At 45.7% G+C, this 25,194-nt stretch overlaps 1 protein-coding gene across 1 annotated transcript in view; it reads left to right on the top strand.

The window, feature by feature from the left end:
• The first annotated feature begins 21,450 nt into the window (after positions 1-21,450).
• The window catches only part of RASAL2 (RAS protein activator like 2), a 95,495-nt gene continuing 91,751 nt past the window's right edge, over positions 21,451-25,194 (top strand). The window contains exon 1 of the mRNA XM_010132990.1: positions 21,451-21,570. The gene's annotated coding sequence lies outside the window, so the exon portion shown is untranslated. The remainder of the gene's footprint in view (positions 21,571-25,194) is intronic.

The following is a 25,194-nucleotide window of genomic DNA, read 5'->3' as shown; positions in this document are numbered from 1 at the left end:
ATTACCTGTATCTTCCCTGGGTATCTCTGGTTTGGTTTGGGGAGGGGAGGGAGAGGGTAAACACTGCTTTATTTTATTTTGTGTGCGATTAGCTTTCACAGTCGCTCTCTTGTGACAGTTCTTATAAAGACACTTCCCCAGAATGATTTCCTTCTCTTTCTTCACCTGGATAAAGATAGGATCCTTCAGGCTTTTAGTTTTGATTTCATGCTTTAATACATTTTATAGTGGTTTTTGTGCCTAGAGCGTGAGAGAATATTTATGTCCTTGCTTTTCTGAAATTGATTTTCTGCTTTTAAAGTTATTCAAACTCTGTGCTCTTTTTAATATCTTTACAGTCTGGATTCATTAATTTCTATTTCTTACATCTTTCCATATAAACTTAGGTAGGGACTTGTATTTTTACACAGGTAACTCAAATTAAGGCTGAGGCAGTTCCACATTCACTTTCTTTTGAGGATTCCCAACACACAAAAGTGTTTCTTCCTGACTGAGCTGGGAATTCAGTTTTTATTACTCATTGGGGCACCTTTTCTATTTTCATGTTTTTAAGTCTGTGTTCTCATTTTAGAAGCCCTTCTACTGACTCATGTTCCTCCATCCCCAAATCTCTTTTGCTCTTAAGTGGCTTATTTTTGGTCAGGTTTTTCGTAGGGAACTTTTACGCAGTTGAGTTTATTCTGTAATTCATGTGTTCATTTCGTTGCACGTTTCATTTCATGTGCACATGTCCGTGTATGTGCCTCCTGCTCTGATGCCCAGTGTTCTATGGCAAGGTGTAGCCTTGATGTTAAACTCCTTCCCCTTTAGTTCTCAGAACGGATTCAAGGTCTTTGCTTATACCTAGTCCCTACACTGCATTAAAGCGACTGTAGTTTCTTGTAGAGTTATGACTGTGAAAACGACCTGTTGCAGTCCAGTATGGGTCTGTCTCGTCCTGCGGCTTCGTGGCAGTAAATACCGTGTTAGATGGTAGATTGATAATTACAGGGGGATGGGAACTCTTGGGGGAGCGTTTCTGGCATTTGACAGCTCTGTGTGTCTCTTCAACACCCCACCCTACACCCGGAGGTGTTTCCTTTTGCTGGTGAGCCAGGCCGGCTTCTCCCCAAGCACTGTAATGCCTAATGTGGGCCACAGGCTAGTACTCTTCTGCTGAATGTTTATGAACACAAACCAAAACAATTAGCCATAGTATCTGAAGCTAATACAATTAGGCTTACCTGGTTTTAATTATGCTTAACGATTGGTGTCTCTGAGCAGGTAGCTGTGCCCATTTTGGCGCTGAGGGTTAATTTTAATTTCTTTAATGCCCAGACCATTTTGTCTGTATCCAAAGATGAACATTCAGTGGGATGAATGAGGACATCTATATTTGTAAGAGTTGTTCTCCGACTCATGAAATCACAGCAAGTGAATGGCAGACTCCTGCATTCCAGGTTGCGTTTTGTTGTTTCTGTGGTCCGTGTCCGTGGGACTGTTGGGATGTTGTACTTCGCGCTGCTTGTGCAGAGGAAGGTGACATGCAAGAATATTATCTGTGATTACCTTGATCGTGAGAAATTACTGCGTGGGAATTATCTGAGGAGAGGGGAGCTGCGTCCTAGAGATGTCTCGTCTCCTCTGGTTTTTTTGCAGGCAGATGGGGCTTTGAAAAGATGCAGCTTTCCCAGAGGCAGCCAAAGAGTGAAAGTGTGGAGATTAGGAGAAAGGGCTTTGCAGTGAAGTAGAGATTTGGGGTTTTGGTGGGAGAAGCTTTTCCTTTGATAACAAGCCAGACAGGGTCAAAAGGAAGTGGCCGGAGGAGGAAAAACAGTCTTTGCTTTCCAGAGGAGGAGCTATGTCTGGAGCAGTTGGATCTGGGTTCTTTGGCAAAGCCTTGTGTTTCAACTGTGGAGCCTCTGGAAAGAGCAGCTTCAGCTGCGAGACCCGGGAGGGCAGGGTGAGATGCTCACGGTCAAGGGCCTGTCTGCACAATCTGTCGGCACCTACCCCACAGCCCAGGAGGGCAGCTGGTCCTTGCCTTCCCCTCGCGGGGTAAGCGAGCGCAGGCTTAGGAAGTGTGAAAGAAACTGCGTTAGACTTTTCTCAAAATTCTGTGTTCTTAAAGACAGGCCTCAAATGCAGCTGCCAGAGCCTGCAGAAAGGAGAACTGTACCCAGTGGTTCAGCTCTCTTGGAAGACTCAGTCCCTGCTAAGCTAATTCGACACTGGAAAAGGGAACCTTAACTCTTGTAGACACGTACATTTAAAACCTGTAGCAAGAGAGTAAGTTCTGCCATGGCAGAATTTTCTTCAGCAAAGCTCCCTGGTTTGCATTTCCACAAATGCTGCCCACGATGGAACCTGGCGCAAGATGAAAATTGCCTGCGTGCTTACACAAAGAGCGCTTCCCAGGCAGGCTGAGCCTTTTTCTCTTTAAATAACAAACCCAAAGGAAAGTATTTGGGTTTTAGGTCTTTGGGTTATTTCCAGCTAATAGATGGCGTCGATTTGTAATGCTAACAGTATGTGATTTAGGACTCAAAGCAATGGCATTTTAGAAGTAAACAAACATGCATGAGATTCTCTCTGTGCCCTTATTTATACCGTTGCTCCACTATAGAGTTACTTGATCACTTGCTTTAACTAATTAACCTGTATTATCGTTTAGCCTTGTGCCTTCTGTGGTGATACTTTCTGTGGTAGTGACTCGAGACTTTTTGGACTCTCTTGAAATGAATACTTAAGGATCCTGTAAACCATCCTTTGTTTAAAGGGAGCTGTTTATGTAAACAACAGGCTAATGCATGAACCTCTTGACATGTTAACATTGAAACCAACTGTCCCCTGTGTGGTTTTGTTCTTACTAAGAGGAAAGCTGAAGCTAGACATCTGGTCTTCTGTGGGCGAGAGAGCTCTTCACAAGTTATGGGACCACGTGTTCAAGTGAAGTTCAAAAATATTTTGTACAGAGAAGGTGAAAAAAATTACTGAAATAGCTAGTTTCTGCAAGAAGCGTATGTTTTAGAGAGCAGGCAGTCTCTGTCTTTATTCCTTGGGGGGAACATGCTGGTCATTTTAATGCGTGCATCTGGTGTAGGAGCATCCGTCTCAAAAACCACTTGGCTGAAAACCGCTGCAGAGCCGAGCCAGTTTATCGACAGTGCCTTGTGAGAACAGGTAGTGAGCAAACACATTTCCAGCTGAAACGCATGTGTGTCTGTCAGCTCTCACCACACGTCGCTATTGGTGCTGTCTGGGTTTGAGACCTACGGGATCAGAGTTATATGCTGGTTTAATGGTTTCTTGTCTTTGTATGAGATTTGAATTCTAGTCCCTGACATTTGTTTTATTTTGCAACTCCCTGATTCTCCTCGTCCTCCCTCTCCCCACGTCACAGACAAATCTCTCTTTCTAAAACAAGAAATGCACGAAAGTATGCTGCCAAGTCCAATGCCAGGTTGTAAGCAGACCTGCTAATTCATCTCCTCTCTGACTTCAGCTGCTTTTGCGTGTTTTATAGGAACCAGAGCGCTTTCCTGCATCCCGTACTCTGACTGCTCACAAGTAAAATCTTAAAATCTTCTGAGATTCTTGCATGCATCCCTCCTGTGCTGATGGAATGGTCAGACTTCTAGCTGTGTCTTCTCATCCTAAGCTGAGGTGCTGTAGGTTTTCTTCTACTTATGTCTATGGCTGTACAATGCATTTTTGTAGAAAAAATAGAAACCCTTTTAATGTAGTCGCTCTTAAGAGCAATTTTCCGATAACAGTAATTTAATGGCAAGCAGTTTCGATAAATTACTACCAAAAAATCTGCCAGACTCTAAGTTCTTGCACTGTGTCTCCATCTACCTTATCACTCCCATTAGCCCTGGCTGCACTCATTGTCAGCGACACCACTCCAGGTGCTGCTGCCGAATGAGCTGCTTGTGTGGGTCAGAAGGTGACTACAGGGACCTGAACAGCTCCCACATGCTGACAGTCATCTCCACTCAAGCAACACCTTTTTTTACACCACTGATCAAGTGTATTGGCTGTGTCCTGTATAAATAGCCTGTCCTAGTAACAGTTCCTCTGCGAGCTTTATTAAGCCATGAAGATTTGCATGCTTAGAATATAAGTTCTTGCACTGTGTCTCCATCTACCTTATCACTCCCATTAGCCCTGGCTGCACTCATTGTCAGCGACACCACTCCAGGGGCTGCTGCCGAATTAGCTGCTTGTGTGGGTCAGAAGGTGACTACAGGGACCTGAACAGCTCCCACATGCTGACAGTCATCTCCACTCAAGCAACACCTTTTTTTACACCACTGATCAAGTGTATTGGCTGTGTCCTGTATAAATAGCCTGTCCTAGTAACAGTTCCTCTGCGAGCTTTATTAAGCCGTGAAGATTTGCATGCTTAGAATATACGAAGTGTTTTCAGGCGGGGGGTGCCGAGTGTGTGGTGCTTAGCAAGGGCAGGCTTCGGGCTGCAGTGTGTTTGGTGGTAGGTTTCCTGTCAGCCCTCCTGTGGCTTGATAAAATGAGTGTGGTTCAAGCCACCCATGTCTTGAAATGACAGTCCTTTCCTTTACTGAGGTAACACTAAGTGACACTGAGGCTGACTGAAAATAGGATGAGGTTTTGGAGAGGAATGGGAGAGGAAGGAAGGGGTGATCGTTCAGAATCTGCTGCGATGGAAAGGTTTGTCTCAATGCTGGTTTTCATGATTTCTGGCCGTGACTTCCACCCCCATTTGCATGTGTAACTGTCACGTGAGGATTTGACTCCTCTTTACAATGGCTCAATGTTAGAGATGACCTGTGTCAGCAAAAGCCTTTTAATCTAGAAGACTTGTACAAAGCCTGGGGCACCTAGGAAAGTGTTGAGTGCTCTGGCAGGGTGAGAGGCAAGGCCCTTGTGCCTTTGTGGGGTTAGGCATTAAGAGGCTTATGTATCTTTTGCTGTTAATAGATAATCTCAAGGAAATGGCTGAGCTTGTCTTCCCGGTGCTTCAGAAAAGTCAGTGGGATAGCAAAGTACCTAATTAATAATAGCGGAAGAGCAAACCAACGCATGTTGGTAAAAGATGGTGCAAAATATTCTTTATCTTGGTCCTGCAGAGTCAAATCCTGTTCGTGTCCGAAATCAATCTATCCATATCCGATACAGCGCTGCTAATGACTTTTTTTTTTGTTCTCCTCATTCAGGTCTGTGACTGCTGCAGCCCCTATTTTAGCTGTGCTAACGAGGTAGTTTTTGGCTGGCTTATCCACAGCAGAAGCAGCAGGGAGTTCAATGCAGGGTGCCACAAAACCTGCCTGAGGAGCTTGTTAGAGTGACAGATCGTTAGCCCCTGCTTAGATGTGCTCTAATAGCTGCAAGAGGGGAAAACGTCTTTCCAGGAAACACGTTTTTCCTTCTTCAGTGCAGAGTTTCTTCTGAGCATTCTGTGGGTGCTACATATCTATGAACAGAAGTGAAAGCCCTTAAATATATGGTAAAATGCTGTCGGGTTTGTCTCGGGCAATTATACATGTAGAGCAGGAGGTTTGAGTTACTTAGCAAAAGCCATGAATGGCTCCAATGTACTAATTGAGAAATTTGGGCCTGTGCAGCACCCAGACACATTTACTGTGCGTGTATGTATCATCTTGACTTGGGTGGGAGCTAGCTGTACGCCAGCCTGGCCATGCTGTGCAGCATATGTGCCCAGGCTTCTGACACCTCCCTACTGTTCCTGGAAGCTCTAATTTCTAATGCCGTGTCTTGTATGTCCCTGAAATCAGCTGGTTTTGGGGGTTTTTTTATTTTTTTTATTCCTGCCTAGGCAAAAGGAGAACAAGTCTGCAGATGATAAAGAAATGCTTCTGTGCAGGATGAAGGCAGCTGGGGCATGACTGTATTTGATTTCATGGCTGTGCTGGATGGGGAATCGTGTTCAAATGGATGTAGACGCGTTTATTTTAATGGTGAAACTGCAGGTAGTCATAGTGTATATGAACTTCCACACGTGAACCCAAGGGGACCTATCCTGAGAAGTGCAAACTGTGGAAGGCAAGGGGAAGAAAACCATCCTCACTGAGTCATCTGTTTCAGAATCATCAGGTGTGTGGAGGTGAAAACAAATGACAGCGTAGAGCCTCATCGGTTGTCCTGGTTGATCTTCGTAGGTCCCTTCTGACTGCAGTATTCTCTGTTCCTGCGTTTCAGGAGGCTCCCTCCCTGCCCCCAGCAGGCCCAGGATGAATTGGAAACACGTACTGCAGTCTGTGCTCTGAACAACTTTTGCATGGCCGTCTCATCTCCAAGAGAATTGCTTTCAGGGTGATGATAGGTTTTGTCTACATCTGTAATGTCTCATTTGTCTTTGGATACCCAACAGCCTTCGCTTTGTTTATCCAGAGATGCGCAAACACGAAGCTGAATGTACTTTTCAATGATCAATGTAAATCAGCGTGAAAAATGGAGATCATTATAAAATACATACGCACATATATTTAACAAGGTTTACTAGATTGATTGCTCCTAAACCTAGAGCCTGACTCCTCTTGTGTGCAGAGAATTCACAAAGAGACAGTCATAGCCCAGGGACAGTGAAGTGTGGTCACTGATGGGTAAAATAAAATTCAAGCCTGTTTGCATCTTAATGGATTTTAATCACAGGAGAATTTGGAAAAGAAAGAATAAATTTGCTTTTTTTTTTCTTTTAATCATCGTGTCTGCTTGCTTTAGGGCTAGCAAAACTGGTCCCAGGTACCAAGGTATGTCATCAGCTCTTGTGCTGCTGTTAAAAGAGGCTTTTACAAAGGCAAGAGGTGTGCATGATCATGGTTAGTCGCTGAGAGCAGAACAAAGAGTGCTGGCCTGTAGATGGGGCAAGGAAAGCAGAGCTTAAAGTTTTTGGCAGCTTAAGGAGCGAGGAGGAAATGAACAAGATGCCATGCATGGTTTTTATCGCCAGAGATTTACAAAAATAAGCTGGACATCCGTCATTGCTTGGGGGGTAGGGTACCACCCTGCTCTGATGACGTGGAAGCAGCACGGTCTGCCTTTAACAGACTAAAACCCTTGGAAAAAAAAAAAAGGGAGTTGTTCCTTAATCTTTCACCCTTTGGTGGTGCCTCTCATCTGTTTGTCCTTTCTGCTGCCTGTGACAGAATCTTCATACATATTTTAAATGCTCATGCTTTGCACTGCCGGCGTGGACTAGCTCTGCCCGATTCACCACTCCCTTGTGCTGCCTGTGCTCCCGCAGCCTCATTCACGCTTTGTCGGCTGCGCTTGTGCCACCTGAAACTCGATTCCCTGTGCGAAAATACTGGGGGGACCTTAAAGGGGGGAGAGGGGGGTGGGTGGAGCAGAGAGTAGTTAAAATCAGATGCCAAGGTATTTTATAATGGGCAGAAAATAGAGAAGCCCAAGTCTTTTGCCCTGTATTTTCTTTTGTTATGTCACCAAGTGGATGTTTGTGTCTGTTTATACTCTGATTTCGTGTGTGTTTTGAAATCTCATTGTACTCAGTGGTGGAAAATTGGCTGCTTAAGTAAAGGCATGTTAAGGACAGCTATCTACAGTAGCTGGAAGGAAATGCTTCTCAAATGTATTGTCCAAGTTGGTTCTGGTTAATAGCCTCTTGGGTACGTGAACTTTCCTTACCTTCTCCACCCATCTTCTGGCAGCAAACAGAATTCTTAGTATTGCAATTTAAAAATAATTAATGAAAACCTCTGCTGCCCCCATAAATTGTTTCCCAGTAGGAGTGCAATGAATTTCAGTAGTAACTCATCACTTGTGTGGGTTGATTACTCCTGCCAGGGGAACCTCTCAGAACAGTAACGTAAAGCAAATCTCTTCAAACTGAATGAAAATTATTATATTTAGATAAAGATTCCCCTCTCCCTTTCCTCCTGGTCTGGTTGGATTTACTGTTACGAAACGGAGTTGCGCAGCAGGACTGCTAATGAGATGTTATCAGGCCTGTTTCTGCAAGGTTGTGACCTAGAAATTTCTGTTTAGCATTGCTGTAGGAAAGATATTTTCTCTCCACTGGTTGCTTACCCTTATTGGGCTCATTTGTTCTCCTTCCAGGATTTTGGAGATGAGCACCTGTGGCTTTACCCTTCTGGTAGAAGGGCATTTGGATGTGCTGTGGGGGCTTCATGGTGTCAGTTTGCAAAACGGCAGGAAAAGCATTGAGGAACTGGTACATGTTTGTGCTTAGGGGGTTTGTGGCGTTTCCACGAAGCATCAGATCAAGCAGCTAAAAAGCAATCTAGTGAATAACGAAAGGTTTGGTCCTCGTGAGCTTTATATTTTGCAGATTTTGAGGTGCATAGCAGGAGTAAGGAGGACAAACAACGTAGGTGTGGGCTCTAGGGTGGAGGGTGTTTGGGGTGAGGAGGTGGGGTTGTCTGCATTCTTCATACCCTGCCTTGCAGGAGAGAAGGAAGCATTAAGGAAGGGAAAACCCAGTTGAAGAATACCTGAAATACTGCACCCTACCTACAGATCCTTTTAATTAGCCAGCCCATCATCAAAGGATCCATTAATCATGCTTATTTGAGTCTGCCAAAAGCATAGCAAACCTGCTTCACCTGTTTTGGTGGTATCTCGGGAGCCTTGATCTCAGCCTGACTGAGATGTCCAAACGGGGCTGGCCCACGAAAATGTGTTTCCCCTGTCATGGTGTTAGCTCAGCACTTGCCACTTCTCTCCCCTGGCACTGTGATTTCTTCCGTTGTTGCCTCTTTCTTTCACAGTTAGTTTCCCTCAACATGATACAGAGCAGGCAAGAAGAAAGAAATCCACCCCCCACCCCCCCACCCCTATATTCTGGCATTTCGGAGCAGATCTGAGCTTTGATTTGCAAATGTTGGCATCACGTGGCAACAGGGAGAGTGAGGTGCTCCGGAGCCTTCACGTGAGACAGCAGCTGAGAGTCCTGCCTTGACCAAATTGGTTATGCGTAAGGAGGTCACAACCAAAGCGGCTTTTTTCTCCCAAAGCCAACTTTCCGAACCTTCCTAAAACCAGGTACCGGAGCTGGGTTAAATTGCAAAGGGAAACTAACCTCATATAACCTCTGAGTTAAAGGTTAAGGGGTAGAGCTGTTACAGGTTGTTACCTCGCCGTGGTGGATTAAACGTGGGTTTCAGATTCCTTGCAGTAAGACATCTCTTTGCATACACCTAAATATGGCTCAGAATCCCCATCGCATTTGTGCAAGATCTGGTCTGCTTCCTCCGAAGTTCTGTGCCTGAACCATCTTTAAAGGATGAAGAAAGTCCCGTACTTTTGACGCTCGCACTGCAGTACGGAGATGCATGAAGACTTTTCAGGCGATAGAGAGACAAATGGAATGAGGAGCGTGCTGGTGCTTTTGTATGGGGTTTTGTTCCTAAGTAGGTCAGATCAGCACAGCAGTGTATAATAGCTGGTTCCAGGGTCTTCTGAAAACATTTTGAAGATGCCAGGAGGAAGGAGAGTGGGTCTTTTTAACTAGCGCGGGGAGTACTGGAGGGTTTCTTTTACATTCTATTTGAATCCCTTGAGGTGATCCCTTATGAAGTTATTTGTTTTAAGTAGTTAAAATCAGAATGCTAAGTTTAGCCTATTTTTGCGTTAGTACCTTGGAAAAAACAAAAAAAAAAAAAAAAAAAAAAGCACATTGTCATAGTAGATTTTAGTGTCCTGTGAGCTCTTCCTTCAACAAGGAAAATAAACTCGTCTGTCTGCAACATCGGCAGCAGTTGGGACTCCTACATTCTCTTTTCTCAAAAGGCTGTTGAGGAGAAAAAAAACAACCCCAAAGAAGCCCTGAATCGCTTGTGTGATTCAGGCTTCAGGAAACGTTCAGGTTGAAAATAGCTAAAGGAGATCAGCAGCAACAGGCTGTGCAGTGAAGGCAGGGCGAGTGAGCGTTCAGAACTCCCACGTGTGGAAGAGCTTTAATTCTTTCTTTTTCCTGTCATCTTCTCTCTCACCATGAAAACCACCACACAGAGGCAGGGTTGTTTTTGGAGACCACAGAGGCCGTGTTTCTGTGGAGGTTTAGAGGGAGAGGAACTCAGTAATCCTGTCATTGATGTGAGAAATTAAGCTTCTGGGCTGAGATTGTTCAGATCTCTGACAATGAATATATCAGTTTTCTTGAAGGAAAGCCAAAGATGAAAGCTCATGAAAGACATACCCTGAGTGGTGTGATTCAAACGAGATGTGGAAGCCTGAAAGACGCTGTGTTTGTCGGTTGTTCAGCTTGGCCTCATTGTGGTCACTGTCTCCTCACCTGCCCTGTTCCTGTGGGGCATTATTGGCTCTGCAGAAATGCTTCTCTGCCTTTGCTCTTTCCATACTTCCCTCCTTGGCAGAAGAACAAAAAAGGGTCTTGCTCTCTTGAAACTGGGCTGGGACAGATGAATGTCAGCTGGTTCGTGCCTTGTTGGCAGGACCTGGCGGGTAGCGCTGGCTGTGACCCTTTGGTAACGGTGCTTTTGCCAAGCTCCGAGCACTGCTTGTGGCACTTGTCTGTTTAGCTTTGACCCCGACTATGCTGGTACGTTTTTCTGTGCACGCAAAAAACGTGCAGGAACTGAGCAGCATTTGCTTTTAAATTGTTTTGTTTTTTCACAGCTGCCTTGGGCCAAGGTCCTTTTTAAGTTCAGGATGCTTTTCCTCTCATTATCTTCCTGCGCTGCTGCAAAGAATAAAGAATTAAGATGGATCAGCCCAGTCTGGATGCCCGGTGCTGAAGAGGCTGTAAGATGGAGATTAGGGGTTGGTGAGAGCAAGCAGTACAGAGAAAAGAACAGGGGGAAGGGTACAGAGCTGGGTCCAAAAAGCACCGTGCATAAATTGAGAGGGAAAACTGCAGATTCTTTTTCTTCTACGAATAATTAACTTTTCTGCTATTCTCTGTTTTCCCCTTCCTAAACCTCTCACGAAAGCCTCTGCTCGCTTTGGGGAGAAGCGTTGCTTGAGAATCTCCTCAGAACTTGGCAGCTATGTAATAGGGGCATGTAATCGTTTCTAATCCCCTCTCCAGGTCTGTAATAACCATTTCTGTTTTGAGATTCCAAAGTGTTTTGTAGGCCAAGGGGGAATTTAACTGTGAGAGAAAAAAGGACTTAATATTCAGGAGCAAAGATGAGTGGTCCTGGGCCAGGAACGAGAACTGAATAAGAAGGAAGGAAAACCTGCTTAGTATGGTAGGAAGGGTCACAGCGATGGCTTTGAGCCACTGCGGGTGATTTGAAATCTTAGGTATCCTGGGAACTGAATGGGTTTTTTACACTGATAACCGCCACTTCTCTTGTGGTGATGTCATGAGATTTACAAGGCTGCACAGCGAGCCGCTTGTTTGCAGGCGCGCACAGGAGGCTGGACTGAGCGGGAAGTGCACCTGCTTATTTTGGAATGTCCCCACCTGGAGTGGGTTGTGTCTTCTGGTTCCACTTGTTGAGCTGTGAATTGCGCGGATGATTTCATGATCTGAGGTTGCTGGCACAGCTCCCTTCAAGAAGGTGCTGATGTCTCCCCATAGATGCATCTTCGGCGCTGTCTCACGAACCTGGCTGGGTGCAGACCATGAGAACAGGGACAGAGGGAGGTGCAGTGAGAGAAGGGAGGATCAATTACCCTTTGTAAGTTTAGCAATCGGCTATGCAGGCACGTAAGAAGCTTAGAGGAGCTCAGCAGCCGTCAAGCTAATTGGCAGCTTTAAAGTGCTGTTAAGAGCTCCCACACCTTTTGCTCAAAGAAGCTGCACAGTGACAGCGAGATGGTGAAATTTTTTTGCTCCCTAATCAGAATTACCCTGCCAGGCCAATTTTAGCTTTATGCCTAATTTTTGCTTCTAACTCCTTAGCTCTCATTTTTCAGGACTTTACAAGAAAGCTCAAGACTGTTGGCACGCTCAGCATCTGCTCACTAAACTACTTGTAAGATTTTAAGACTTACGGTTTCTTTTTTTGGAACGACTCCATATTTTTCCCTTTTGAAAAGAAAATCAGGGTGAAACTGCTGGTATAGCTGTGGTCTAACTGAATCGGTGCTCTCGAACTTCCGCAGGGTACCAGGGAACACTGAGACTTTTTAGCAGTTATTAGGGGCTGCTGGTGAACTTGTTAGAACAGGTCTTGGGAAAGGTTTGGTTTTTGAACTGTGCATGTTACAGGAAAATCTTGGCTGATCTCTGCCATAGTGTCGGCTTTGGTGTGAAAACTACTGAGCTTTTGATAGGCAAAGTGGCGGTGTTGCAAGTCTAGGGCAGATGTGCTGACTTGGAACCAAGTTAAACTGGCAGAGCTGTCTGGAAGCTCAGCTGGGGCAGCGAGCCTGCTGCACCTTGCTTGCTGCCGACTGACTCCTGTACAGACAAGTCAAATCTTTCCTAGGGAAGGAATGAAGGGGTGGGAATGATGTCAGCCACGGAGAGGAAAGGCAGTGAGAGCTCATCCTTCTGCGAGATGCCAGGCTTATTGAACAGTAGGAGCCTGTGTTTCATCTCCTGCTGGTTGCAAAGGTGACAGCCCTTGGCTGGCTCTTTGGAATTCATTCACCTGATGATGACGTGACGTGGCCCTTCCCACAAAAAAATTGCTCCTTACTTTTCTTTTAATGCAGAAAATCTGTAAGAAATTTAAGAATCCAGCTCCAGTAGTGAATAAAATGTTTGAGCATTAAAGGTTAATCTTGCTTTCTCTGTGTGGAGGTGAGACTGCTGCATGTGCAAAAATGAGAGCAGGAAGGTGACCCTTCTCCCACCCCACCGCAGATCTCATCAAACTTTCCAGCAGCTGGTAGAGAAAAGCTGTGCCCTTATGTGTTTGCAGAACAGACATACAGTCCTCGTTCAGGGGAGGGAAAACACCTCAGAAACGTACCTGTAAGCAGTGAGCAGCAGACACTTCAGTCTTCTCTAAGTTTTAGGAGGTTCCTTCACCCGGAGTTGGCACACTGATGGTAGGGAAATGGAAGCCCACACAATGAGCATAAAAATTGCCATGGTGATATTTCTGTGAGGGTACATGAAAACTGCACCAGACTGAGCAGTTTTTGCATGAATTTGTCTGTGGCTTATGAGGTTCTCCACTGGGCTAATGGAAAAACAAGTGTTTAGACTGTGCCTGATCATTACCACTCAATAAAAGAGTAGTAGAAAGTTAACAGGTTAGGTTGGCAAGATTTGCCTATACTAGAAAAATTAAAGATCTTGTGAAGAATTCGTGTTGCAATGCCAAATACGTTGGAATCGGAGAAAGTCATGGTGCTGGTCCTGGCTTCTGCCAGCTTTTAAAATGCCATTTTTACCTGCGTAAACCTTTTATGGCTTTATTCTGTGCAGAATGGATTTTCCAGGTAGTGTTTTGGCTCTAGCCAGTTGGTGTGAGAGCTTTTGAGACCTCTGAAACCTGATGGTTTGACTAAGCTTTCCTTACCTCCTACCCACAGTATTAGATTTCCATACAAGGTTTTGGTTATCGTTGCCCACAGCTGCCAGAGGAGAGCAGCTGGATTAATGAATGGAGGGCTGGTGGGTCGTTGCATGCGTAATGAAGGTTGTGGAGTCAGCTATAAAATGTAGTAGAAGGAATTCACACAAGATACTTACCTTGGTAATAACATCCTACATCAATAGCATGCCTCTCATCCTAAAGGATCTGCTCGTGCTTTCTACACTTCCAATACCATTTGCTTCTCCAGAGAAATGTGTTGCTGACCAGGGAAATGTAGGTACCTCTTAACTGAAATGGAGCCGTGCCACACAGTAATTTAGAGGGTCAAGTGCGCAGTGCTGTATCTCACAGCAGCTGCAAGAAGCTCCCTAAAAAACCAACAGTGGTTGCCCATGTTGTGATATGAAAAGAAAAGGCAGGATTAAGGGTCATGTTTTCTGTGTAGCCTGTGGGCCTCTGCGTTACCAGACAGAGGATGTGCTGAGTTTTCCTTATCGGATTATACAATTAGTTATGAGCGCTCTGTGTTCCGAACTGGGACGTTGTGGTGGTTGTTCATATAACTTTGGAGGATGAGCACCCCCTCCTTCTCCCAGGTGGATTTGTGCGTCATGACAGGTTTTCTTTGAACGGTGGTTTCTGGCAGTGTCTGTCTGTAGACATCCATGGCAGATGGCTGGGAGGTGGTCTGAGAAATCAGGAATGTAAACAAAAGCTATATATATCAGCATGAGAGAAAGTGGAAGTTCTCTCAATTGTGCTTTTCCGAGCAGACCATCAGTAACTGACCTCTGTTGTCATCTGCTCTGTGTAAATGTTGAGAGATTGTCCCTCTTTCAGCTGAGTTAAAAATTTTAGCTCCAACGCCTGTGTCTGCTCTTGGGGCAGAGGTGCTTGAATTCTCCTCTGGTTTAAATCACGATCCTGTAGATCATCATCTGCACATCACACAGCTGTCTGAAATAGTTGCATATAAACACCCGCCTGTACGTCACATAGCTGTGCTGTGGGAGTTTATTTTCAATTGCATTAGTGACTTCTTCTGCAGAAATCCTGCCTTAAGTCCTAAGGTGCAGGATTAAGGGAACAAAACGTAGTGTATTTCCCTTTCTGTCATGTCTTTCCCTTGAATCATGAGCTTCATCAGCTTTTAGAGACAGTGTAAGCTTAATGAAAGTCTTTTAATTGCTCTCTGAAGCTTCATGTGGCCAGTAAGGTTTGTTAGGGCTTCTGGTCAGCTGTGTGATAATGGTTCAACACGGTGACTACTGGAACTGGAGTGCATGCTCAGGAAAAGCTGGGTAGGTTGGAATACTGGCAAGCTCTCTGACAACAACACTTACCTCAAGTTCTCTGAGCCCTGTCTCTATGGTAAGTACATAAAACACCGTGGAAACATTGACCTTGGGCAAGTAGGCCTGTTGTCAGACGGTGTTAGGGTTCCTACTAAACTCTCTTCAGGGGAAAAAAAAAGAACCCTCCCTGCGTGCAAACTTGGCCACTACATTAGTTACTCAGCTGCTTGGCAGCGACTTATTGGAAAGACTAGGAACTGAGTACGGACCCTAAAAAGTCGATGAAAAATGGGCAAGTACTTCTGTAAGCCCTTGATTTCACCATGGGAAGAGTAGGGTTCAAAATAGGAGCTTTGATATGTGCCACAGGTGCTCTTGTCATCACTGGGCTGGAGGCTTATTTCTGTGTTTTTATTGATGGAACTAGAAAATGCTTTTTGGCAAAGAGACTGAATTTGCCTTTAATGTAGCTCTGTTGGCTTGGTTTCTGCTAATTCTATGCTTTTCACTAGCTCTGGAGAGAAGATGCTGCACTTCTGGTTATAGAGGGGCCATTGGGGACAAAATGACACTGGAACTTCCATCATCTCTTGGCAAGAATTTTCCAATTCTGCCCGTTGTCTGCTCTTTGGAAAGGATTCTCCACTTACGAATGCATCTGAGATTTAAATAAAAGAATTGTTGCACACTCGCAATGGAAGTCAGAGATGTTCCCATCTGATAGCACCAGCACTGCTCCCTAAATACTGCTGAACTGCTGTCAGTTTTCATGTCATGTCTTACCCCCTTACCCTTTCTGTGGGGACCAGCTTGGCACTGGCTGTTTCTTTCCTTGTTCCCTCACCCTGCACCAGTCAACACTTTCTTGTTGTTGCTGGTATGTGGTTATGGCATAACTGTCCCTTTCTTTTTTTCTCCTACTTTTTTTTTTTTAAGAAGCTCTGTACTTCAAGAATAATAAGGTACAAGTTGTCGTTTTGCTGAGAGAAAGGGAGTTTTGCGGATATTTATATCATGCCTAATGGCGTTTCAGAGCCCTGAGGAAAACCAACGCTGTTTCCAATCTTGAGCTGTGTCAGATGTGGCAGGCGGGTAGCAATGCTCGTCTCAGTTTAGCAGGGGAGGATGTGGCGAGAAGGGGCTCTTTTCTAAGCTGTTACTTAACTGATATCAGCATTTGAAGGCACATCAGGCATGACCCTTAATCCTGCGTGTGGACTAACTGCTTGAATGCCTCATGGTAATGGTGCAGATTGGAGAGAATTGCATCCAACCAGCAAGAGAAATCTTCTGTCACCAGAACTTGCATATTGAGGTGGCTGCATGAGCCCATCCCACATTTAACAGCTGCAGGCTCAGAGCTTTCAGATGCACCTCCAACTCCTGTCTGTGAAATTGCATTCATCAGGGAGTTGCCCCCCAAAGCACAAGCTGACAGACAGTAGCCCAAATGTGAGAAGTGACAGCCCTGACTTTCCGTCGTTCCCAAAGTTTTAAGTGGTCCTGGTTACACGTGGGCTCTTTGCCGTTCGCTTCTAAAGCCATTCAGATGGTGGTGGTAGATTAGTTTCAAGAAGCTTTACTGGAAGATGTTGGTGGGTTTTACTACATTCACGTGTTGAATGTAGTAAAGTTGGAGCCGAGAGCATAAAACGAAACTGAAGGGGAGGAGCACCGGAAAGCAGAACGGTGGCTGTGAAGCGACCGAGTGCGTGTGTGATGCAGCGTAAAGTGCCAGAGAGTCTTCAGTCTAAACTGGTGACGGGCTTCAGAATGAGGTTTGAAGTTACAGCACTTGTGAGAGGCTCTGACGGGGTCAAACACGCATCAGGGCAGGCTGAGAAATAATTCAGCTAGGTGCGACAAATGTACCAAAGCTACGCGGCAGGTTTTGTTGCAGGGAGTTCTCTTGTAACGCGTGCTCAGCATCCGTCTCATTTGAAAGATGGGCTCGCAGCGTCCGCCCTGGGGAGAGGACTGAAGTTATGGGGTGTGGTATGTCGGAAAACCAGCTCGCAACTGCTCCTCTGTCGAAGAGAGCACTTGGTCAGGTGCAGGGGTGGCGGGGCTGTGTCCCGACGTGTGTTCAAGAGGATACCCACACAAACACAAAATCTTAATGCCGAGGTGTTCTCTAGTGGTGATTGACAGCTCCAGACACCGAGATGGCAGGTTACTCTGCCAGCAGCCTGGGGAAAGCTGTTCTGGCATGGCAAACCCACTTGGCAGCAGAGCCGTGGCTGGCGCAGAGCGCCTGATGACTCAGTGAAGCTGTGGAGTTGTTATTGCAGTGGAAGAAGTCATTCTGTTCTTTAATTCCCTTGTGCGGCCCGTGGATCGGTTGGATACAGGCCAAGGCCTGTCGTTAGGAGAAGTTCTAACATCAAAGTCTTTTGGGGCTGGGCGAGTCGTGGCTGTGGATTCTGCGTTGGAGCTAATGGTGCAGAAGAGTTTTCTTTTGCCGTGAGAAAGTCCAGCAGCAGTTCACAATACCGCTCACTCGGTTATCTCTCAGCGGAGCAGCTGGCGGTCCTTTCTTGCTGCTAGCCCACCCACGTGAGCAGGACAGGGCATGCCTTCGTCCTTTTCTCCTCTTGGCGGTTTATCATGTGCTTTCGTTACCCCGGAGACTAGATCCATGGAGCTCTGATCTCCACATGTCTGCTGCATACTCTAGCTACGAGCCCACGGCTTCATCCTCCTCGCTCATCTTCCCCATGTCAGCCTGTTGCTCATAGGTTTGTCTTGCTTAGGTGTGGCTTTGGGTTTTTCCCTCTGGGTTCCCCTTCATCCTCCTCGCTCATCTTCCCCATGTCAGCCTGTTGCTCATAGGTTTGTCTTGCTTAGGTGTGGCTTGGGTTCATGCACTCGGGTTCCCGTGTTGTTGGGGAAACCAAGGTCTAAGCAGGAGCCACAGTGGTTTTATTTTGCATCTGGTGAGGTTTTTGGTTGGACACCACGATCAACGTAAGTTGAAGTTGTGCCAGAAAATTACCTGGAGGGTTGATGTCTATAAGGGGGACAAACACGTAACTTGTGTGAGGGTCTGTTGTGCTCCAGGAGTTTGCACCGATGCACTTCTGCTTCACAGAGTTTAGGGTGGTTTCTAGGGCCCAAACCAGCAGAGTTTTGGGCAATGTCAAGGCGGGCAGCAGTGCTTGTCACTATTGGAAACCCAGCTTTGTTAGGAGAGGGAACAGTGTGGAGCCTGCCTCAGAATCTCAGCTCCTGCCCTTAATTATCTTGCCTGAAATTAAGGGAGCAGAGGTGTGTTTCGTTACTGTTGAGAGAAGCAGGAGCCATGCAGTCCTCTTCTTTTTCTTGCTTAAAGGTATCGGATTGGCAGTCTCAAGCATTCTCCTGAATGATGAAAAAAATTCTAATTCAACATGGGGTTGAAGTAGTTAGGGAAAGCCGTCTTTGCAGTGAATTCTCTGGCTTTCAAAGCTGACACGTTCCTTTCCATGGGGAGGCAAAGTTACTGTTACAGGCAGGTCAAGAGCAAGGTGCTGCCGCAGCTCTTTTGCTGCTGAGGTGGGATTTAGCATCCACAGGGTCTGCAAGGAGTGAGGTCAGTTGGAGGGCTTCCTTCCTCAACCTTTAGTGCTGGTGTTTGGACTTGGGCTGGTGCTGGCGGCTGGGAAGGTGCTGGGTGTTTGAGGATTCGCTGGCCTCTAGTGGTGAAGGTGGGTAGAAGCTCCAAGAAGTACCAGCGCTGCAAAACTGAAGAATAGCAAAGTGCATGTCTGTGTCAGACGTGGTGTCCTGGGAAGGAGAGGCAGGTACAGCAAACAAGGCAGAAATCTTTCCTAACAGCGGTAGCAGAAGTGCTGTAGCCCTGATTCTCCACAGCTGTAAATAGGTACAACTCCGTGAGATAAACAAACAAAACCCTCTTGGAGCAATGCTAGTATATACCCTTCAAAACGAGGTTTGTAGTGGTTCGAGACACCCTGAGAGCGGAGCTTGCGTTTTATTAACAGTAGTAACCTTTCCTAAGTAAGTCTAGCTAGAACACCTCTTAAAATGGTGTGTTTCAACAATAGGCTGATTATGTCAAACATGGTCATGGTCTGTCATTTGCAGGGGGCATGTAGTGACCTACGTGGATAGAGAATGACTTCAAACACTGCTGGAAGCAACTGCTTTTTGAAAAAACACTCTAAGCGCTCGATGGAGACTGCCTGTCTTTCTGATCATAAGCAGCAGCCAGGCCAATAAAAGTGATCTTGAAATACAGAAATCAGCAACTTGAAACAGTAGGGATAAGTCTCCTGTCACTTGATTGTTGGAATTGAACTGCTACTGAAAGAAAACACTGTTTGTTTTTCCACAGGTCAATTCCAAAACAATTAATAAACATATGTAGAAAATGTTACTAAGTATAGAAAGTCATAAAACTTAGAAAGCAAATATATTCCTAGCAAGAGAACTGGCGAAGGTAACATGGAGAACATCAAGGCTGTCAGAAGAGAGGAGGGTTGGGGGATTCTAGCACTGATAACGTAGGATATTTTGCACACTGTAGTAAAAAACTTGATAGGTGACATTATTAGACTAGGTTATGATAATATTTGCACCAAATTCAGTGTAATATTATTTACTGCTGGTGTATTTTTGCTCTGAAATGTGTTGACATAAACTAGGACAAGAGTTGGCACAGAACATCATAGATAAATTCTTGAAATTAAACCTCATGATCTTGTCTTTATTCCTTTCTTTCCAGTGCTGATTGGGAATTCTCTATATGTTCATCTAACATGGATCCTCGTCTTGTTCATGAGTCCTGTGTTCTTCCCAATGCACGCATGGCCAAATTATTTCCAGGATGGTAGAGGATGGTGTATTATTTCCATAACAGATAGCAAAAACAATCTCCAGTTTAAGTTACAGTGTTGCAAGTAAGGCGTTAAGACATTCTGAAATGGTTTGGTGGATAGAGAGCGGAGCTCACGCATTTGCCAGGTATTTAGGATGTGCTTATTCCCATACGCACAACTGTTCTGCAGTCTGTGGGCTATGGGACTACGTCATGATACATGTATGCATTTTGCCACTGAAGTTAGCTAGGCTGCAGACTCAAATACAGATCAAACCTTCGTCTCTCAGCCAGGTGGTAAGACTAGAGGGGAAATGTTACCCCGCTTTTCCCTACCAGCTGAAAAAACTGCTCTTTGCATTGGGGATCCTATTTCCCGCAGGAGCAAACACTGTTCCGGGAGGCAGAGATGTAGCTATCTTCAGACTGCGTGTTAACAGAGGAGCTCGTGAAACCCTGCCTGCAGCCAGTGGAAGTGTGTGTGACACCAGAATTACCTTCCACCAACATGTGTATTGGTCAGAGAAAAGCTATTAAGTATCAGATTCCAGAACCTCTTCATTTTTCATAAAAAACTGTGTTCTCTTACGTATTCTCTTAAATCTCCCCTTTTCATAAGGAGATACTTGGCTGCAACTTGGCAGTGCTAGGTTAATTGTTGGACTCGATGATCTTAAAGGTCTTTTTCAACCTGAACGATTATATCACTCTAATGATTCTGCTAGCTCTCTCAAGCACGGGGTTAGTGCGTGTGCTGAAAGGAAGCCGACATCACAGAGTGCTCTGGGTTTGAGCACTCGATTTGCCTGCTGGGCTCCTGAAATAGCTGAAGGAGGTCCTGAACTCCTACTCAGAACTTGAGTTAGAGATGACTTGAAATGTATGCCATTGGTGCCGCCATTGGTGCCACCCTTGGCTCTGTTTTCCCGTACTCTTTTTTCTATTACTCACCCAGCGTTTCTGTCTCCTGAAGAGATTTCCATAAGCCGACCGCACTCCTGAGTTCCTCGGGTGGCATTCCTAGCAGCCAGAGCTCTCGTGGCACTGGCAGTGTCTCTTGCTGCTTCATGGCTTTCTCTGCTTTTGGGCTTGGCTGCTTGGCAGCGCAGTCTGTCTGTCTGCTGCGCTTCGTCGTGTGCTTTGCTTGCCCGGTCTGGGAGGAAACTTCTTAGCAGCAAGAGGCACGATGGGATGTGTCGCTCAAGCCTGAGAGACTTCAGGGGAATGGATTTTAAAATAAATTTTAAACGATCAGCACTGAGAGGCAAACAGGTTGTATTTTGGTTTCGGGGGTTTTTTGTTGGGTTGGTTGGTTGGTTGTGTTTTGTTTGAGTTTTTGTCACTGTAGTGGCTTTGTCTAAGTGAAAATGCTGGAAGACTCCTATCTGTCACAATTTAATGAAACAGCTTCCCTACCCAAAGGTGTTGGGAAGCCCTTCTCAAATAAGTGCTCATCCATTTGAATTTTCTCTCTCTTCTTCAAGCCTGCCTTCCTTGAGCCCTACCTTTTTTCCTAGGTCTCTCTACCCTTAGCCTCAAATAATCCAGTTTATTAAGCTTTAGGGTACATTAGGGCCCCTCCCCTTTGAGAAGGGAGTGGAGGGAAGATTAAGTTTTCAGGAGAGCTCCTGCTCTGTTTTTTGACTATATTTCAGTCTTTGACAAAGTATTTTCTCTTAATCTCGGCTGTTTCTCTTTTTGTAAGTCTCGTAGTAGATAAATAGGTATTCACAGTGTAGCGGGTGCCTCCCAGGATCAGCATCTGGTCTTTTAATATCCCGAAAGAGGCACTGCTGAGTACAGATAGCAGTTTTGGTTCGCTCCTAGCTGCAGAACAGCAAAAGCAAAGAAGGTGGTTAATGACCTGGGCTAACGATGCTGGCGTTGTTGTTCTCTGTTCGCAGATGTGAAAGGACCACCTACACACAGGCTGTCCTGTGGCCAGTCGCCCTACACGGACACGACGACATGGGAGAGGAAGTACTGCATCCTGACAGACAGCCAGCTGGTGCTGCTCAACAGGGAGAAAGAGGTGAGAGGAGCTCAGGCTGGCCGCTCAGGGCTGGCCTTTTGGCCTTTCTCGGTATAACGAAAGGGCGGTGTTTTTCATCTCCCCTTTGTTTTGTTCATGAGTCTAGAGAAAGCGGGGAGAAGGGGTGCTAACCTGTTCCGCGTGGAGCGCACAGTTATAACCCAGCCGGCCCAGATGCTGGTGGTGTGGAAGAGGTGACAGCAAACCATATGCCTCCAAAACTCCCTCCTAGAGTTTGACAGCCTGTGTTCAAGTCTGCCACTATGTCTTCCCATGTTCTTGCTGCTTTTCATGGTAGTTAAAGCCACCACAGCTTTGTGAACTTACCTCCTCACATCATAATGCAGGGAAAAGCGCAGTGAAGGTAGAAAAAAAGGGATTTATTTGTGTGTGGTGGAGTGCTGGGCAGAGAAGGTGTGTGCAACCTTCACACTGTACAGTCATCCTTGCTGCAGGCCCCAGGCAAATTGTTTGAGGCAGAGGTTTGCCCTCTCTCTTGCTAAATGCAGCAGGCAAGATTGGGTGCCCCTTAGCATGGATACTCCAAGCTACTACAACTGCCTTTCCTTTAATTATGAAATTACCATGGGGGGGGGTGTGTGTATAGAGCACGTGGTACTTGGCACTGCGCCCTGCCATGAAGGTAATGGCAGTGTGGTTAGACAACAGGCGTGGTTTAGTTGATTGAAACACTGAACAAACAAACGTCGGTAATTCCCTTCCAGACTACGCCGGGAGAGGTTTTTTCCTGCGCTATTTAATGTCTAGAGACTGTCACAAATACATGAACTTTAGAAGCCTTTGAAACACTCCTGGGTTTGTTTGTTTAATTATTCTGCTGCAGATTAAAAAGAAATATTTCAGGTGGAATTACAAAATAGGAATATTTTCAAATTGCTGAAGTAGATTTTATTACCTATGCCAAATTTGCCCATGAATTTGTGTCTCATACTGTGGTTTCCTGCCTTTGGAGAGGACATGACTGTTTTGTGTTTTTCCTTCTGCAGCTTCTGTGTGTGGCTGTGTACAGGCTGAGAGTATGAGACCTGTTCCTGCTGTAGCGCTGAACATTATTCGTCTTGGGCTGTGATCAGGTTTATTTACAAGGGCTGCAATATTTCCTTGCCTGGGGGGAGCAGGAGGAAATGGTTGCGAGAAGGACTTGAGTTATCAGAAGGAAAGAGCATCAATGCTAATGTGCAGGAGAGGTGATCAAACGCAGGGAGAACGGAAGGCCCGTGTCATGAGGTTTGTTTACTGTGTAATTTTTGTCTAGCCTGACAGGACTGTCATCAAAGGATTTAAAGTCTGTGCTGAAGAAACTTAAGGACATGGGAGAATTACTCCTAAAACTGGATGCTACCAGCAGAGCTGGGCAGAAGGGGTGCATCTCGTTGGAGGAACGTAGTTTGAAACCACACTGGCTCGCATCCCAGATAATTATCTGAAGGCGGTAATCGGGCACTCAGGGGTTCTTAGTTTCTCCTACCACGTTCAGTTAAAAGCGTTTTGCTGGGAGTAAGAGGAGTCTTTTGCTTAGATCTTGAGGAGTAAACGTGGGAAGTCTGATGTATCACTGGTGGGTGAACTCATTATATACAATGTTTAGATGCACTCTGGTTTTTGTCAGAAGCTGGAGAAATTCAGTATCAGACTCTGAGAGCCTGGCTTTTAAGTACGTCAGTAACCCCAGAAATCGAGCGGTGGATTAAATCTTGGCCATGTGCTCTCAGAGGAGCTGCCTGTGCTAGGACAGTGAGGAACAGCTTGTGTGGGGATGTGTGCATGCAGGTGGGCCAGGCAGACCTTCCTTTGGTGCTGATACTGTGATGTGTTCGGAAGGCAGAGGCTGGAGCCAGATTGACCGTTCTGATTTTCAAGAAATTTGGGATGACTGTAAGTAAAGGGAAAAGAGAACTTCTTGTAGAGCCAGGAGTACTCTGTAGGAAAACAAAAGGTTGTTTTAATGGAATGTTTTAATCACAGCAGAGTACCCACGATCCCTTACAGAAACACAAAACCTAGAGGAGTAGAACTGCTAGTTAAGAGAGAGACAGAGCTGGTACTCTGGATTTGCACCTGCGTCTCATTGTTCTGGAAGAGAAGTATCCCTTGTAGCTGCCATGAGAAAGGGAAGGGGAGGCAACTTGCCTAGATTTGGCTTGGCCAGTCTGTCAGAGTTGAAAGAGGCTCTATGAAATGTGATCTAGAAGTGACCGAAGGCCTAAGGCAGCGCTGGGGAGGGATGCTGGGGCAGAGCACAGTGATTGGGAAGTATGCAGGAGGGGAATGACAGAAAGCCCAGGGGTGGGCTCACAGGTACAGGGAGCCCAAGTGAAAGAGCAGGTGAATGAGGAAGAGGGAGATTCAGTAAAGAGGAAAATGGAAGATGTTGTTTAGAGTGAAATTACTGGAAAGGTGACAAGGTGGCGCTGGGGGTGGTTTTTGGTTAACCCGAAACAAGGTAACAGGCAGCTGGAGCTGAAGATGGCGAAGTTCGTGATCTGAACAGGGAAATTGGTGGTGGAGTGGGTAAGTCAGACTTCCTCTGGACTGCTGGAGAGGATCCTAGGAAGCACGTGAGGGACAGGGTGATACCCAGGAGTAAGGGGTGGGGGAAGAAGGATGAGGGGTTAGCAGCAGAGTGCCCTTGCAGCCGAAAGGGAGCACTTGCATCATCACGAGGCTGGTGTCGTTTGAAGACTGAGTCTGAAGCATCTCCTTTTATTCATCTGCTTTGTTACTTCATGGGATAAAGATCCGAGCCGAGTACAAGTCATTCTGCAAGTATATACATCAAAGCCAAAAACTAGGAGAACGTATACAAAATGCAAACAGGTAAATGAAAGGTATCTTAGTGGTTGTAGGTGCAATGCTGTGTTTGAGGTCCTTCAGTTAAGGCTGTTAAATTACAGTATTATGAATTGCAGAGATTGTTAAGGCTGACAGGACACTACAGAAATAAACAGACTAGTAAGAAAACCCTTTTCTTATAACATCCCAGCACTCTGGATTTATTGTCAAGGTGGCTTGAACAGAGTAAGTGCAAGGGAGGTTGTGCTGTGCAAGCACAAGAGTAGGCTGGAAATCCGAGAAATTTCGAGGTACAACTTCACCCAAAAATAGTCCGTAATTCCTTAGGCAAAAACAGTCTGATGGCATCACCTTGTGCAGTGTGGAAAAATATTAGTTATGTGACACCTTGTCAGCTTTGTCAAAGGAAGATAGGTGAGGCTGAAGAATGAAGGTTATTAATGAAGGGAAGAGATTGATGGTCCCCCAAGTAAGTAGAAAGCAAATGAATCCCTGTAGTGACATGAGAGATAACGTAGCAGCTAAGGAGTCGTGAGTGACAGGAGCCGTGCAATTACTACAGCGTGGTGTGGTGTGGTCATACCTAGAAGCATCTTCCAAGACCAGGAGAACAAGTCACTCTAAAGAGAACAAGTTCGCCTTGCAGATCAGGTGTTTCCCTGTGAGGAAGGCGGTTTCCCACTGTCGGGAACATATCGATATTTGCCTCGTTTGTGAAACCTGTTCCAGAGGAGAAGAGCTGTGAGGGCACAGTGAGAGTGTCTGCAGGATCAGAGTCATGATACAGGGCAGGGGAATGAGTTAGTGTTT

Source organism: Buceros rhinoceros, unplaced genomic scaffold (genome assembly GCF_000710305.1).
Source record: "Buceros rhinoceros silvestris isolate BGI_N320 unplaced genomic scaffold, ASM71030v1 scaffold3300, whole genome shotgun sequence".
In the NCBI taxonomy this organism is placed as follows: domain Eukaryota; kingdom Metazoa; phylum Chordata; class Aves; order Bucerotiformes; family Bucerotidae; genus Buceros; species Buceros rhinoceros.
Note: the sequence above shows the minus strand (reverse complement) of the source record. Positions and strands in the feature narration are given on the sequence as shown.